Source organism: Poecile atricapillus, chromosome 1, assembly GCF_030490865.1.
Source record: "Poecile atricapillus isolate bPoeAtr1 chromosome 1, bPoeAtr1.hap1, whole genome shotgun sequence".
Taxonomy (NCBI): Eukaryota; Metazoa; Chordata; class Aves; order Passeriformes; family Paridae; genus Poecile; species Poecile atricapillus.
In genome coordinates, this window is record NC_081249.1 from 180,682,533 (window position 1) to 180,695,575 (window position 13,043).

A 13,043-nucleotide genomic window follows, 5' to 3' on the forward strand; every position below is an offset into this window, starting at 1 on the left:
AATTCCTGCCCCAGAGTTCTGGTCACTGCTGGCTTCATCTGGATAAGAGAGTTTACAAATGCAGGAGTTCTCTGGCTATTTTTTTTTCCCTCAGTCTTTGGGTTATACAAACAAAAGCAGTTTTTATTTTAATGCTATGTCATAGCTTAACATATATGTATTATACCACTATTTCTAAATTTCATCAATAAGAGAAATAAAGGAAACTATATTAATACAACAAAATTCCCCATTCTTATACACATAACATTCATTTTAATATTTGTAAAAAGCCAACAATATAAAATGTATCTATAAAATGTGTGAATCCCAGCCCTGCTGAATTCCCAGCCAGGGAAAGGCACATCCCTGGAACAGGAGCCAGCAGGGCCCGGTGCTGCCGTGTCCTTGCCCTGGGTTAGGGATGAGCAGAAGGCACAAACTCCCAGGGCATTTGGAATGTTGGCTGTGGCAGATGCAGGGAGAAGCTCCTGGCTCCTCCTGGCCATCCTCATCTGTCACACAGCTCCCTGGGGACAGGCAGAACCCCATGGGGGGAATGTGTTCTGCAGGATTTTTTCTTTAATTTGTTCCCTAATGCTTTGCTGCCAGCCCTGGTGCAGCTCTGGCTGTGACATTCCTGCCCTTCTCCACCCCCCAGTTCCAGGGCAGGGAGACTTGGAGCCATCTCAGGGCCTGTGGGACTCCAGGATTTTGGGAATCATTGCTCCCAGTGCTCAAAATGCCCGTGGTAGTCATGGGAGCGCTTCCCTTGTGGAATTTCAAGAGCATTCAGTGAAGTCCCCAGCCCTGGAGGTGTCCAGGGAATGACTGGGGGTGGCACTCTGTGCTCTGGGCTGGTGACAAGGAGGGGATCAGTCACAGGCTGGCCTTGTTGACTTTGGAGATCTTTTCCAAACTCAGAGATTCTCTGTAATTCCATTTAAAATTTAGCCCTCTGTCAGAAAATTCATGTTTTTCAAGGTTCTTCATTGAAAACTTATATATCTGTGTGTAGGAAAAGCCAGTTTTTCCTAAAACTCCTCGTGTTCAACACGGAAAATTCCAGCCCGGGCTGGGATGTGACCTCGGGGATGTGGCAGAGCTGATCACTGCTCTGATGACAGCAAAGCTGCAAACCCCTCATCTTTAAACCCTGTTTCCCAGCCTTGTTCCAGCATCACTTACCTGCATTAGGAGCTGTCAGGGTCTGGGGGAAGATGTCAATTGTTTCTGGAATTGCTGTCAACAATCTGGGAGTTCTCCTTTTGTTTCCTCCCAGAGCTTTGGGTGCTCTCTGGTGCCTGACACAGGGTATTAATTAATGCAGGAATAAATAATGCACTGCTGCCCTCGATTCCTTTAATACATCCCGAATTTCCTTATATCCCCACATTAGAGCTTAAATAAGTGTGAATATCCATCAACCTTTGGCTTGGGGTTCTCCAGGAGGAAATGCAGAGCCGATGGTCAGGGAACATCGGATGGGGGAGTGCTCCAGCAGCCAGAGGTTTTCCCAGGATTTGCATATCCTGATTTTCAGGAAAGATGGATTGACTCTGGTGCTGTTCTTTGAGCCCTTTCATGACAGAGATGTCCATGTCCAAGCCCTCAGAGCCCTGGAGGATAAAGAAAAGCTCTCCCAGCTTAAATCTGGTTTTTGTTCCACGGTTTTAGGGGTTTTTAGGGATCACTGAGTCTATTTGGGCTCTGAAGAAACACAATTATCCCACAATTAAACCCTTCAGGTTGCTCCATGTGAGCTGGGGGATGGAAGAGAAGAGATTTGGTTGCTTTTATCCCTTTTTGGGTGGCTTGGAGCTGCCTCCCGGTGCCGTCACCGTTCCTTGCGCTGGCAGCAATTAAATGTGAGTTTTGCATAATTTGCAGATCCTTTGATTGCTGTTCCCCAGCCCTGCTGGGGACGCTGCCCCTGCCCAGGGTGGCTGTGGAAGGAGCTGATGAGCCAGAGATGAATTCAGTTCATTCCACCAAGGATGGCAGGCACTGCAGGAATGAGCCCCTGAGCTGCAGCCTCGGCTCTCCCTGACTCCCTCTCCTTCCTGTGAAAAACGAGATTCACTTAATAAATTATAAAAAGTTTAATATAAACAAAAAGACAATTAGGAGACAAAGGAAATAAAGCAAAGGGTTAAAACGGCCGGGTGCCCTGGCGGGCTGCCAGGAACACCCCTGGTATCTCAGGAACACTCTTTTTATCCCCTCCTGCTGTGAGGGGTTAATGCATATTCAAAGTGTGTCCCCTCCCTGGTTCCACCTATTTAGAACATGATATGTATCGTTTTTATTTTTGCTGACAATCATTATTTCTGCTGGTCATCATTATTTTTGCTGACCACCATTATTTTGAGTCTGGTTTCCTTTCTTCTGCAAATGGTCAGTGTTGAAAACAGTCGGGGCCTCTCATCCTTCCTTTGAGAGCAGCTGGGCTTCAAATCTTCTGCTGATAACAGTTTGGGCTCTGTTGTTCTCCTGATAACAGCTTGGGCCCCACTGTCTTTGCCCTCTGGGGTTTCCTTGTTTTGTACTTAGGAGATTCCTTTAAGCTTAAAACTTGTTAGCAAGAAAAAAAGTACATACATAGCTAAAAAGTATTTAACATATAATATTCATCCTAATACTTGTGAAAGCCAACATCACAATACAGATTTATAACATTCCCAAAAAGAGAAAAGGAGATGGGCCTGGGCTCCAGCTGCTCCCAGGAACACTCCCAGGAACACTCCCAGGGCAGGGCAGAGTGAGCAGTGCTGTGGGATTGGGGCTGCCCCTTCCCACAGGGTTTGGAATAGCAGCAGGAAAATGCCCCTCAGCACCCCCAAAACGCTTCTCAGGTGCGGTGGCTAATGGAAGAGCAGTAATTAATCTTTTAAAGGCTCCTAAAAGAGAATTTTGTCTCTGTGCATCACTTCAGTGCCTGCTTTTGAAGTGCCAGGCAGAGGTTCCTCCTGTTATCCCAAGGACAGCAGGGCAGAGTCTCTGCTCTCACATCTCCCGGGAGCAGCAGCACCGGGATAAATCCAGGAGATTCAGCTCTATTTAGGTCACTGCCTCTTGAAGAAGCCTTTCAAATGAGTATTACCAGCCTGGAGGTTTTTCCTTCCCCTCCCTGAAGGAGTGGGAGGCCCTGAACAGACTCCTTGATGCTCTGGGGGATGCAAATGGAACAGAAAGGGCCCTGGGGGCTCCTCTCCTGGCAGAGCCTACCTGGCTTCACAGCAGGAATTTGGATGCCTTGGAAATAATTCTCCTCTAAAGGAAGATAAATTAAGCCCAGGAAACAAAGGAGAAGCAGTAATGATCAAAGCTGTTTGGATTTGATAGCTCAAGAATAAAATAAAAATAATCCCCTTAGCCGAGAGAGAATTTTGTTACAAACACATTTAATTTCTCCTGATTTGTGCTGGGGCTTCACCTGTGCCAGGGCAGGAATGCCCAAACCCTGGAAATCTCTGGGCAGTTCTATGGAGCAGAAGGTTCTGGAAAGAAAATATTTCTTTCTGTGCTTTGCTTTTGTTCAGGCAATGCTCTGAGCTCGCTGCAGCCTCAGGAGCAGGGGGAGTTATCCATAAAAACCAGCACCTAAACTTTGGGGAGGTGCAAGGGGGATTTCTGACATTATCTTTTAAAAACTCTTCCATGCTGTGTCTCCATTCAGACCATTTTTTTTGTTCCAAATGGGCTGTTTGATTTCATTACACTATAACATTTTATTATTAAATATACATCGGGGGTGTAAGTGGAAACAACATGGAAACTGGAACAGTTCCTGGTGTTTTGATATCCTCCAATTTTCCCCCCAAATTATTTGTCTTGCAGGAATATTCTACAGCAAAACTTTCCTTTCTGATTTCTGTTCCTCTGTTCGTGCCTTGCTTTTTGCAGGATTTCCCTTGGAAATGAAATTTCAAACCCCAGCTGGCTTTGCTAAAAATAAACTCGTTCAAACCTTTGGAATTCATTTAAATATATTTCATCCTCACTTGTCTCTGAGCACAGGGATTTTCCCTAAAACAGCAAATATTTGGGGGAAGTGGAAACTCAATAGGGGCTGCTCCTGCACTTCCCATCTTCCCATGGAGTGGGACAAAGGAGTGGGATGCTGGAGGAGCCAGAGGTGTTCCAGTCTGGCAGGAGGAGCTTGGCCAGAGGGAAGCTGTTAAACCAGGGGAGAAATGTTAAAGAAAAAGGGTTTAAAAATCTGGGATAATGGAAGGTGCTCCTGTCCATGGCAGGGGGTGGAACTGGATGAGCTCTAAACCCCCAACTGCTCTGGAATTCCATGAAAAATTGAATGACTCCTGCACAGCTTTGCCATCTGGAAGTGAATTTGTGGATGGGCCCATTGGCAGGTCCCCAGTCCAAGTGAACTGGTCTCACTTTCCCGGATTCTGTAAGCTCAGGGAAAGTTCTCCCTGCTCATGGTTAGATGGGAATTCCTTGAATTTCTGCTCTCTGGAGAGACATTTGCAGGTGGATCCCACGGGTCTGGGTGATGCCTTGGTTCTGGCTGCTCCTGGGCTGCGGGAAGAGAGCTGGGCTTTACTTGGATAAAAATGGAAATTCAACTGGGGCTGGGTCAGATGGACATGGATCAGACCAGGAGAGAAACCTGTGTGGAAAATAGGGATATTTTAACACAACCTGATAGAGAAGTGTCTCTGGGGCAGCCAAAGAGCCGATGTTTGGAGGGATGATGGTGTGGGGAGCTGCAGGATCTCAGCAGAGCTGAGGAAAGGTGGATGGGTGTGCTTGGATTGACAGGTGAGGTGTGTGGGGTGAACATGGAAATATCCCAAAAATGCTGATCCTTGGGATGGACATGGTGAAAATCTTTGTGTTGGCAGCCCAAGGATCTCTTCTCTGCCTGGAGATTCCATCAGGCAATCGTTGTCAAAGCTGCTCCTCTCTGAGGCCAGGGCAGGCTGGGCTCAGCCCCTCTGAGCTCTCCCCCACCTTTCGTTGTCCCCAGAATGGGCAAAAAGCTCCTCAGTTAAATGAGGAATGGGGAAACTGCAAATGCTTTGCTTCACCATTGCACCAAGCCAGGCAGGGGAGAGACACTGAAAATTCAGATAAGATAAGAATAAAAAGATAATTGAAGTGTTTTGTGAGCACAGCATCAATGAAGAGTTACAAATTCTTTGATATTTACCCACATGGCTCTATTAAATGATTATCATTGCAGGCACACTTCCTCCTCATCAGATGAAGGAATCCACACCGTTCAAAAGTTAACTCTCATTTCCAAAGTAATATTGTCATTAAATTTCTGTAAATTAAAGTGGGACTCCCTCTGGATTTTAAAGAGATTGTGTGAGGGAGCAGAGCCACCACAGCGAGCACAGCCTGCATCGGTGTCAGATGATTTCAGCTGAAAGCTGAAATCTGCTGCCATAATCCTGCGTGGTTTCCATGTCTTTGGAATATTTTATACGTTGTGTGTGTGGCAAAAAATCATTAGACAAAGCTGAGAATGGGTCGAATTTCTGTGGAGGTTTTAGAGAAGGAAGCTTTATTAATAATTAAGGGGAGTGGGTGCAAGGCCAGGTTTGATTTAATTGGGGCCCTGCAGGACCTGAAGAGACCCCACAAGGAAATATGGAGACCATTTCCAAGGGATGGAGGGACAGGACACAGGTGCTCTTCCCAGTGCCAGAGGGCAGGGATGGATGGGAGATTGGGAATTGGGAATTGCTGGCTGGGCTGGAATTGCCAGAGCAGCTGTGGCTGCCCCTGGATCCCTGGCAGTGCCCAAGGCCAGGCTGGACATTGGGGCTGGACATTGGGACAGTGGGAGCTGTCCCTGCCATGGCTGGGTGGGATGGGTGGGATTTAAAGTCCTTTCCAACACCAACCATTCTGGGATTCTGTTTTGGGAACGGAATTCCAAGCAGGTGATGCTTTGTGTGCCATCAGGGTCCAAGGCAGGACCAGGAGCAGTTTTGGGGCCCCATTCCCTCTGCTGGAGCTGGCAGTGGTTATTTGGGGCAGATTCCTCATGTCTGTCTGCCTGTGGAGAGCAGGGAAACCTGGAGAGGCCATGGATGGGTGCAGGGCTTTAGATTCACCAATTTGAGTTTCCTGTCCAACACACCAAATAATGTGGTGGGTTTGGCACTGGCTGAAATCACCATGGAACTCATTTCTGTGAGATATGGATTAGGAGATGGGCAAAACAGGCCCAAAACTTAAAAGGATTAAAGAAACTTTATTAACAGGACTACAAGAATAAGAAACCAGAATAAATCCTCCAGAAACCTTTCCTCCCCCTTCCCAGCTTTTTTCTTTCCCAACTGACCACGCAGAGACAAGACCTGGGATGATAAAGCAGTACCAATATAAAATGGTCTTTTCATCAGTCACTGTAGGGAGAGGAGTTTCCTCTTGCCACGCCATGGAGACTTCTCCACAAAAAACAGTTTCCTTGTGGCTTTTCATTTCTGTGAAAGGCAGCCACCCAGGCAAAATTCTGCCATGGTGACATTTCCTCCCATTTTCACAGCCCTCCTAGAGGTGTGTCCATGGGCCATGAACTCAAGGGGTATTATTTTAAGGATGAGTTGTTCAAAGGCAAAGATTCTCTCCGTCTGTCTCTGTGATCATCTCTGGGAAAAGAGGTTTTCTTCTCTCCCTGAGGGCAAAGGTTCTTCATCAGCTCTCATCTCTCTCTCTGTTCGAGCTCTTATGGGATCACAGCTACTCCAACATCTGCTGAGTTTCATCAGTGGATGCCTCTGCTCACATCTACAGCTTGAATGCTTCATCCCTCCCATACTCTGTCATGAATTAAAGGAGATTCATTGTCCATCTCCATGGAATATTTCAGCCCCACTCGGCATCTCCTCATCCCTCTTCCATCTGAGGTCTGACTCCTTCTTTCACTGACCTCGGTGTTTTCATGTTGTCTTTTACATGTCGTCACTCCTTTTCTCTCCCTGGAGAGAGGAACAAGGTCTGCAGGTCTCATTTGTGTAGTGAAAGGGTTAAATCTTGTCCCGGCTGTGGCAGTCAGGGTGTTGGATTTCAGTCACATTGATGAATTTCAGGCAGTCAGGGTGTTGGATTTCAGGCAGTCAGTGATGGATTTCAGGCAGTGACAGTGTTGGATTTCAGGCAGTCAGGGTGTTGGATTTCAGTCACAGTGATGGATTTCAGGCAGCCACAGTGATGGATTTCAGGCAGTCAGGGTGTTGGATTTCAGGCAGTCAGGGTGTTGGATTTCAGGCAGTCAGGGTGTTGGATTTCAGGCAGTCAGTGTTGGATTTCAGGCAGTCACATTGATGGATTTCAGGCAGTCACAGTGTTGGATTTCAGGAAGTTGGGGTGTTGGATTTCAGTCAGTCAGGGTGTTGGATTTCAGTCACATTCATGGATTTCAGGCAGTCAGGGTGTTGGATTTCAGGCAGTCAGGGTGTTGGATTTCAGGCAGTCACATTGATGGATTTCAGGCAGTCAGGGTGTTGGATTTCAGGCAGTGACAGTGATGGATTTCAGGCAGTCACATTGATGGATTTCAGGCAGTCAGGGTGTTGGATTTCAGGCAGTCAGGGTGTTGGATTTCAGGCAGTCACAGTGTTGGATTTCAGGCAGTCACAGTGTTGGATTTCAGTCAGTCAGGGTGTTGGATTTCAGGCAGTCAGGGTGATGGATTTCAGTCAGTCACATTGATGGATTTCAGGCAGTCACAGTGATGGATTTCAGGCAGTCAGGTTGTTGGATTTCAGGCAGTGACAGTGTTGGATTTCAGGCAGCCACAGTGATGGATTTCAGTCAGTCACAGTGTTGGATTTCAGGCTGTGCTGGTGCCTCCCTCAGCCCAGCAGCCACTGGCAGGGGTGATCCTGGCTCAGCCTGGAGCCATCGGTGTCCAGGGAGGGGTTTTGGGTGTCAGTGAGTGTCAGCAGCCTAGGGCTGGTGCAGGCTGAGGAGAGATTTTTGGGTGTCAGTGGTTTTTAAAAGATGCTATTCACAGAGGTGGATCTCATTTTCAGTGGTGCAAAATGCTGTCATTTCTCAGAACTGGCCAGCAATTGTCCCATCTGAGGCACAGAGGCAGCTCCCAGCAGCGTCTCTCAAAGGAATCTCTTCCATGGGTGGCTCTTCTTTCTCCAAATATCAATCAGTGCCAAACTACCGCAGTGGGGGAACGGAGGTTTCCTGCTGGGGCTGTTTAACTCCCAGGGGAGGAAGGTGCTGATGTGACACCCTGTGCATGTTTAAAATACAGTGGCACAAAACTCACCTGAGGTCCTTCATAACCTCTGGGGAGCAGCTGAGGCTGCTGCAAACCCTTCCCAGAGCTGTCCTGATTCTCTGGTGCTGTGGAGTGAGGCCATGGCTGGGACAGCACCGAGAGCACAACGGGGAGAGCTGAAGTATTTTTATCTCAGCTGAGCACATTTCCTGTGCTGAGTTCAAATGCATTGTCTGACTTCAGCTGGAACCAGCACACAGGGCAGGAGAAAAAGGCAAATCCACTTGTGGGTAACTCCTGTCCATGCACCACTGATGTGAGACACCCAAACCCTGCAGGCAAAGGCAGCTGGGCTGGTGTAAAATATTCCACTTTATGATCCACCCCCAAATTTGGCAAGGGATGAAGCAAACATTGGCTTTTATCAGCCTCAGTATTTCAGAGGGTTACAGCCCCCAGGATCACGATTTGGGGTGCAGCTGGCCACGGCTGCTTCTGCCTGGTGGGGCTTTTGTCAGGCTGGGGAGAGGCAGAGCCATCAAAGTCTGCAGATAAAATGGTTTAATTAGCAGAGCCTGCTGCTCTGCCCTCAGAGCCGTGTCCGTGTGAGCAGCTGGGAAGCTGTGCTGGGCCCAAACATTCTCCTTCTGCAGGGACAACTTTGTCCTGCAGCTCCAGCAAGGGCTGGGACGTGGGGGCTTGGAAAGCTGGGGGGCTTTTCCATGTGTCTGTCCTTGATGGGGAGAATGGTCCCTCCCTTCCCCCTGCCTGTGTCACCTCCTTGTGCCCAGAGGGCCCCCAGGACAGCGGGGTCAGGCTGTGCCTTCATCTCCTGCTGTGGGAGCGCTCCCCAAACGGGGCTCAGCTCCAGGAGTCACCCCTGGATCAGCCTGGGGGGCTCCTGTCCAGTCTGAAACACCTGGAGGCATCTGGAGAGGGGTTCAGGAGTGAGTTTGGGGTGTTCCTGTGCAGGAAGCTGGAGTTCAGTGAGCCTGGAGGGTTCCTTCCAAGGCTGGATATTCCCTGCTCCAGTGAGCCAGCGGGACAGGACCTTGCTGTGGGTGGCACTGGGACCTCTCAGCCCCCAGAGTGCCAGTCCCTGGGTCAGGAGGCCAAAACTCCCAGGAGAGCCCTGACTGTGAGGCCTGAGAGGCTCCTGGAGCAGGGGCTGGGCAGAGTTAAAGGAATAAAGCAGGGATTCATTAAAAGCCCTTCCAAGGATGCACCTTGGGCAGTGCCAGAGCCCGGCCCTGGCTCCAGCCAAGATGGGGCAGGAGTTGGACACTGGGATCAGTTTTGCTCCATTTCCACCTTGGCTTCATTGTGCAATTCCAGCCTCAGGTGATGAAGGCCCATCCTCCCAGATTCTCTCCTCAATTCCCTGCTGCTTGCACTTGTTGGGGCTGAGGCTGCAGCGCTGCCCTTGCTGCTGGGGCTGGGAAAGGATTGTTGTGTGTGCTGAGCTGTGAGGAGACCCTGCTGACACTTTGTGTGCACTTCAGAATCTGCACAATTACACACTCTGCAAAACAGCAAAGCTCCAACCAAGGGCACCCCTGGAGCCAGGGGAGGGTGGCATCCCCAGCAGCCAAGGGATCAAAGCAAAGACCCCAAATGCAGAGAATAGAATGGTTCTGTTGGGAAAGGACCTTAAATCCCACGCATCCCATCCCAGCCATGGCAGGGACAGCTCCCACTGTCCCAATGTCCAGCCCCAGTGTCCAGCCTGGCCTTGGGCACTGCCAGGGATCCAGGGGTTCTGCTCTGGGCACCTGTGCCAGGGCCTGCCCCCCTCTGGGTGCAGAACTTTAATCTCAACTGCAGGGACAGCCCCAGACGGACACAGGGAGCACCTGTGGGGGTCTGGGATGGCACCAGGGCTGTCACCCCCTGTCCCCTCACCCCTCTGTGTGGTGGCAGCAGCCCCACGGAGCTGGAGGAACCTGCCTGAAGGATGAGAAATGAAAAATGAGCAATGAGCAGCCCGAATGTAAATGAGCAATGGATCAGCTCCTCGGGAGCAGCCCCAGAGCCCCCAGATCACAGCACAGGGGGCCTCAGCTCCCATTCCTGCAGTGTCTGCAGCTAATTGGAGAGGGGGTGGCCAGGGCAGAGTGAGGGGGGAATTTCAGAATGCACAATTCTGTAATTGAATTCCTCTGGTGGTTTGGGCCTTTGTGATCAGGATTCAACAGTGGAGTTCTGGCATTATTAATTTAAACACCCTGATGGGAGGGGATGGGGTGGTTGCCTCTCCTTGGGGTGAGGATGGGAGAGCTCCTGATGGAGTTTGTTCTCCATGTCCTGTGAGTAGGACAGGCAGGATCTGTGTCCCTTCCAGCTCCGGGGATATTTCTATTCCTGCCTGCAGGCCCTGTCTCAAACAGAGGGACTGAGAGTGGAAAGGATTTAAATTGTGAATTGAAGTGAATTTATAGTTCAGGAGGGTTTCTGACACATGGCAGCAGCAGCAATACATCAGCCAGGTAAAAGCAACTCAACTGCAGGGTCTCTGATCTCCCCCTGGCTCTGGCCGGAGCATGGGGATTTCCTCCTGGAATCTCTCAGAAAGAGAGGTCATATTTTTATTTGAAAATGAAACTTTTTCTACCTGAAATCCAAAAAAAGCTGGCTTTGGAAAGCAGAAGTAGGGAAGCAAAATGTAATTTCTCCTATCTCTCATTATCCAGCTGTTTTTGGGCTGATTCCTCAAGTTTCCCCAAATTTTCAAGCTGGGTCTGAGGGTTCAGGCCCTGTCCCAGAGCTCCATGCCAGGGAAGGATGTGCCTGACCCTTCCCTCCTCCCTGGGGCCCTCTGGGTGTGCAAAGACCTCCTGAGGGGCTTCTCAAATCGCTGCTGCCAATTGAATTGATCAGATGGTGATTGATCAGCCTCCTGCTAATGAAGTGTTGGTGAGGCTGCAGCAGCTCCTGATATTGGGAATTTTTCTCAGGCCCAGGCAGCTCAGAGCTGCTGCCCACAACATCTTTAATGGGAGAAACTGGGAGAGCCTGGAGGGCTGCAGCTGGGTGAGAAGATGGCCAATATCTGCTGCAGGGCATCATTCCTGGGCAGGGGAATGCAGAGATTGCCAGCTGCAGCTCCCAGCCCTGCCCAGGACACTCCAGAACCACCCTGGATCACTGCTCTGCCAGAGCCTGGCATTTTCAGGGTGTTTGCATTTATGGCACGGCAGAAATGGGCAGGACAGGGGGCCAAGGGAGCCTTTTTTGCACATTTCTTGCTGAATGGATTGATCAGCACTCTAAAGGAGCTCCCACCCACGTTGGTGTGAGGAATGAGCTCCCCTTGCACAGCTGACACCGGAATTAGGGAGCAGCTTCTGCCAGGCAGCAGTGAGGAATGGTTTCATTTTGCTCTAAAAATGAAATGGAACCTACTGGAGGTTGTTTTTTTTTTCCCCCAATTAGGAATGTTCGACCTGTTTGAGGCGAGATGACAACAAACTTGCTTCCCATTTAATGAGCTAAAGCTAATTGGAATTGGGGTGTGAGTCAGTCTGTGGAGCCACAAAGACCAAGGTGCTGCACCTGCATTTCAATGGGCTCCAGAAGAGTGGGGCTAAAATGTCTTTCCTTGGATTTTTAGGGATCCACAGGCATTGATTTGATAATGCACTCACTGCAGGCTGAGTTTAAAAGGAATGCCTGGATTTACCCCTGTCCAGCAGAACCTGGAATTGTTTTTAAACCCCACAGAATCTGAGACAGCTCCAGAAGCATTTGGGAGTGCTGGAGAGGGGGGGATGTGGGTCTGGATGTGAAGGAAAGGTGGATTTTAGCAGTCAGCTGGATTCAGTCTTTAGGATGGGCTGTAAAATGGGATTTTCTCTGTGTGTTTGGATAATGGGAGGTGTTGAAAGTCGGACTCAAATTCTGTAACATCTGTAAGATAGGGTGGTAACAGAATGGAAAGGTTTTTTCCACTGAAGCTTTCCTTGAAGCTTTTTACCTCCAAGGAGCAGCAGCCCTGGGGCCCGAGGAGCAGCAGCAGCAGCAGGACAGCTCCTACAGAATTCCCCCACTTTTATTTCCCAATTCCCTGCTCTGCTTTGGGTGCTGAGCAATGCAAGGATGAGCTGGTGACTCCTCTGCCCAGCAGGATGTTCCCAGCCCAGGGATGCCCTCGGGAGGAGGAGGAGGAGCAGGGATCTGGATCCTTCCCCTGCATCATCTGATGGCCAGGCAGCAGATGAGAGATGGCTCTGCAAAGGCTCTGCACAGGGACTAATTAAGGTGAGCAATTTTCCTTTGCTTCCATCCCTCACAGCAGCCTAATTGGGAGGCAGAGGCATTTTCAGCTGGGAAGGATTAATTTTAGCTGATGAATGTCCCATCTCAGCCGTTCCCAGCCGCAGGGACATCGCTCAGCCAGGGACAGGGACACCCACGGAGGGACATGGGCTGGGAGGTTCCACATCCCCGTGGCTCTAATTAGTGAGAACACTTCAATTAAGAGCGTGGAGAAGTTTCTCGGCTCAGAGTTCAACTCCACTGATCCTCAGTAAAACTCTCCAGAGCTTTCCAGAAAAGCAGTGCCCTGCTATGGGGAATGCTGGGCAATATCCCAGGATCCCAGAATGGTTTGGGTGGGAATGGACCTCAAATCCCACCCATCCCACCCCTGGATGTGCAGGGACACCTCCCACTGTCCCAGTGTCCAGCCTGGCCTTGGGCACTGCCAGGGATCCAGGGGCAGCCACAGCTGCTCTGGCAATTCCAGCCCAGCCAGCAATTCCCAATTCCCAATCTCCCATCTATCTCTGTTTTCTGAAAAAAATCTTTATTTAATGTATTTTAAATGTTCCTTTATGCAGAGAGGGAA